The following is a 4,454-nucleotide window of genomic DNA, read 5'->3' on the forward strand; positions in this document are numbered from 1 at the left end:
TTTTTCTTGAAAATAAAAATCGCAAGGGGGAAGAGTCAGCCGTGTGTCGGGACTCGCAGCCGGTGGACTGCTCGGACCTCCTCGCGCACTTACTGCTCGAGAGTCTGGCGCCGGCGGCACCGTCCAGCTTCACGTTGACGGCGAGCGGCGACGGCAGCGGTTGCCGGTGGCGCGCCGCCTCCGAGTCCCATCGGGGTCCCAGCGGGTCCCCCTGGGCCTGGGCCCCGCTGTTGTCGATGAAGGGCCCCGCCTGCTGCTGGTAGATGGGGGTCGCCACGGCCTGGTGGACCAGCGGGCCCAGCGGGGTGCCCAGCGGGGTGCCGAGCGGCGAGCCGGGCGAGCCGAGCGGCGACCCCAGCGGCGACCCGAGCGCGGGCGCCCCGAAGGCGAAGGCGCTGGAGAAGAGCGCCTCGCCCGGCACTGCAACACACGGAGAGCGGAGAGGGCGTGTTAGAGAGAGAGAGAGGAAGGGGTTGTGGGTCTCCTCGCGGGGGCGCCCCGCGCCAGCCCGCCCCGCCCCGCCCCGCCAGAACGGGCCGGCTATTGATTGGTCTACATAAGGCCCAGGCCGGGCGGGCGGCCGCGCAGCACCGCTCAGCGGCGGCGCAGTTCCCCGCCCGCGGCCCCGCCCGGCCCTCCCGGGGTGCAATGCGACACACCAAAGCCATCAGCCCCGCTGAGCATGAGCGCGTGACCCGGCCGCCCCCGCCGCGCCGGCGGCTGCTACCACGCCGCGCTCTTCTCGTCCTCGAGTTCGCCCGCCCCGGCGCGGCCGCGGCCCGGCACGGCCCCGGGGCGGCAGGTGGGTCGCGGGCGCGCGCGCGCAGCAGGCAGGCGATAAGATTACGCGCCCCGCCGACAAGACCCTCCCCATCGGCGGAGCCAGTGCGTCCGGCCGGCCGCAGAGCCACAAATAGACGAAGGGCCCCCCGAGTGGGTGACGCGGTGACTTTTAGTCACACCCAGCAGAAGGTCTCGCAAAAGAGTCACGCTGTACCGCATGAGGTCACGCGGGTGGGTCGCGTGGGCCACACGGGGCGGGCCGTCAAGGTGCACGACGCAAACAGGTGGTGGTGTCCGACCCGTCGTCGTCGTGGTCGGGGCGGTGTCGGTGTCGACTATGCGGCGGGACACATCACACGCGGACCAGAGAGAGAACCCGCAGAGCATCGCCCGCATCATGCATCTCCATCGCCCTGCATCTCCACCACCACCAGACCAGGAGGGCACTTCATACACTCCACTTCACCTCCCTCCCCCCTCTCACACCTCCTACCCCTCAGCCCTGCTCTGCAAGCGCTGCTCGCCGCTGCGCTGACACGTCCATAACTTATAAAGCCTCGCGAGCGCGTCAATACGTAATTCCGTGTCCGCCCGGGCAACTGTAAAGAAAATCTTAGAAACTGATATACCATGGCCACGGCTAAATTGTTTTTACAACCTTTTCACAATAACATATCATGGAATTGTATGTCATACTCCCATTTTACCAGGAGATGAAAAATTTCAGCCATGATATGATCACTTTCGATAAGTCCCCAAAACTGTCTCTACCAGTTTTTCAAGTGGCGGCCCCGCCACCTTGCTCGTGTTGCCCTAACGGAGCGCGCGCGCACACGCACACACACACACACACGCCCGAAATTAATAATCGGCACACGACACGCACGCACGCACGCACGTACAGTCCAATAGTCTGGCGTATATTGTGTTTGAGCGAGGCAGCCACACATATAGCAGCGCGCGGCAGCTAAGCTCTTTGATCAACCGGAACATCCATCGCGCATTAGCGCGGCCGCAGTTAGCGCGGGCAGCGTGCAGGCAGCATGCAGGGCAGACTGACTGAAGTGGCGACGGCGGGAAACGAGCGAATAATGAGGGACCCGCGTGCTGCTGGCTGGCGGTGCGGAATGGAATTCATGAAATAACCCTCGATACGGAGTCGAGTGTGCGGGGGATGTGGGGCGCGCCGGGCCGCCAAGCGGTATACTCACCTCTGGGACCGGTAAACGCAAAGGGGGCTCGTGTTTTAGGCGGATTTTCCACGCGCTCCAAAGCAATAAGAGGTGGTAAATTTTCCAAGTACGCTAGCATTTTAAGAAGTGCGCGTTGATTTGCAAACAGTCGTGGGCTCTGGTCTACAGAACTGCTTGAAAACTGCCAACCAGCGTCTAGGTTCGAAAATTTGAATTGCATCTTCTTACTATTATGGAGCCTTAAACATCAAGAAAAGGGGCCTTTTTACCGGCATCGTCCGGAAAGTACGTCCGCTTTTCTCCGCTTCTTTCGTCGAATCACGGGAGCTCGGCGCCTGCGAAAAGCACGGTAGGCAACCCAGCAGTGCACGCGTGCACTGCAGGTAAGATGTTGCCTACCGATCAGGCGCCATGGGAGCTGCCATTGGCTGAACTATAAACAGTTTCGAAACGGCATTAGGCGGGACGTACTTTCTGGATGATCCCTACGACGAAGGCGCGACGGGCACTGCGGCGCAGAGGATCGAACGCTGTCGATCGAGACGGGACGGCCCACTCTCCATCATCGAGCTCTCGACCTCGACCAGGAATATACGAGCATATGGCTTCCATGCAAGCACATGTTATTTAGTGGAACAAGCCTCTGTTGAAAGTCACAGTCGGCATAAGTTTCGCAGGGGCACGGCGCAACTTAAAAATGGAAACTTCGGGAAACTACAAAAATCTGAATTGGTAACATGTTTCAATAAAGTTTAGAACCGTGTACAAAATTTTAACATTTTTAGACTTTAATCAATTTTTTGAACAAAATAAGTTTAGCTTCAGCAACATTCATGCGCTAGAGAAAACCAGAATGAGAAGGTGTCGCTCGCTTCTTCGCGGTTCTTGCTAAAATCAGCTAAAAATGGAAAACTTGACAGGCCTAGCGGTTGACGAGCTGGAGCGCGGCCCCTCCTCGTCCTGAGCGCGACGACAGTGCGGGTCGTTATCGCTAGAGAGTCACATGCCTCGATATCTCGATACGTGTGTGTCGTGCGCCCGTCGCACTGTCCACCACGCCGCTGGCCTCGCTCCTCCTCGCCTCCCTCCTCCCGGACGTGCCGCCGTACTTACACGAACGCTTACCATGCGCATTGCGCCGACCCGAGTCGGCAGCAGCAGCAGCAGCAGCAGAAGGGTGCGGCAGCGCGAGCCTTAGCTGGTACCCCCCGGGGGGTCGCGCGGGCGCGGGGCGGCGCAGGGAACCTTATTTGGCGAGACAACAGAGAAGGGCCCAGCGCTGCGGCAGCATGCATGTCGGAAGTTCCGCATATACTTCGCATTTCGATGTGTACCGTACCGTATGCCGTTTCCGTTTCACCCTGACTGACTTTGGCTTTTGCGCCGTAGGCTCGACCCGGCTAGCGCTAGCCTGTAGGCTAGGCTAGATACCCGACTCGGGGATAGACCAGAGCAGGCCAGGAGCAGGGAAGCTTGGCAAAGCCAGATTCTTGGTGCGCTGCCAAGGCGCGGCCGCGGAGCGCAGGGCGGCAGAGCAGAGCCGGGCAGAGCGATGGAGGCAGAGGCAATCGCTATAGAGTAGTCGGTCCCGGCCGGCGGGGCGGGGCGTGGCGCCGCCGTACAGTAACAAGTAGTTCAGCGCGAGCCGGGGGCGGGACCAGCGGGGAGAAGGGGTGAGACTTACGCAATGCGCACGGCAAAAGGCCACACCACCACAGTGACGCCGCGCGCCTGAACCACCGCGAGAACCTCTACGACGGAGACGGGAAACGGCCGGCGTCGGCGTCGTGGTGCGCTGCTGTTGCTCGGCCGCGAGGAAGCACATCGGACGGACGGCGCCTCTACGTCCTTTTCTCTATCTCCCTCTTTGTTCTGCGCGGCCCCCGGCCACGCCCCGCCACGCCCCGCCCGCGTGGCGCCAGGCGTACACTGACTGACTGACTATAGAGAGCGCTTTGCTTTCCAGTCGACTCGAGATCGTCGCTCGGCGCCTCGCCTCGCCCCGTCCCGCTTCCCCTCCCACTTCGCACCCGATATGCTTCCTTCATAGTAAACGCGCCCGACACCGCGCATCTGACCCGGAAGGTAAACACAGTTGTTTGCCGCCGCGTGCTGCTGCTGGAAATTCGAAGCGTAAAGCGTTTTTCTCCGAAGAAAGTGCAAAACACATCTCCAATGACGTACGGTATTAACAAGGATGTGTGAAAAAAGATACATCCTGATGTCTAAGTGGAACATGGTACAAACCGGCCTTTTATTGTATGATGCGGCGTGATGTTTTGGGATTGCATATTCTTTGTTCGAACAGATTAAACGAAAATGTTAAAGGACGCACGGCTTTATACTGCGGAAAGAGTGAGTGAGTGTGAGATTGGAAATGGAGAAAGAGAAAGAGATGGATGGAGGGGCAGGGACAAAATGAGCTCGGGGATTGGAATAGTAAAAGAGAGCAGGGGGCGCCAGAGGGGGCGGGGCAGA

General features: G+C 60.0%; 1 protein-coding gene across 2 annotated transcripts in view; it reads right to left on the bottom strand.

Annotated features, from left to right (window-relative positions):
• The window catches only part of LOC113202070 (trinucleotide repeat-containing gene 18 protein), a 20,863-nt gene that overhangs the window by 12,664 nt on the left and 3,745 nt on the right, over positions 1-4,454 (bottom strand). The gene's annotated exons all lie outside the window — the stretch shown is intronic.

The sequence above is a fragment of the Frankliniella occidentalis genome, unplaced genomic scaffold, assembly GCF_000697945.3.
Source record: "Frankliniella occidentalis isolate FOCC.00 unplaced genomic scaffold, Focc_3.1 Scaffold136, whole genome shotgun sequence".
In the NCBI taxonomy this organism is placed as follows: Eukaryota; Metazoa; Arthropoda; class Insecta; order Thysanoptera; family Thripidae; genus Frankliniella; species Frankliniella occidentalis.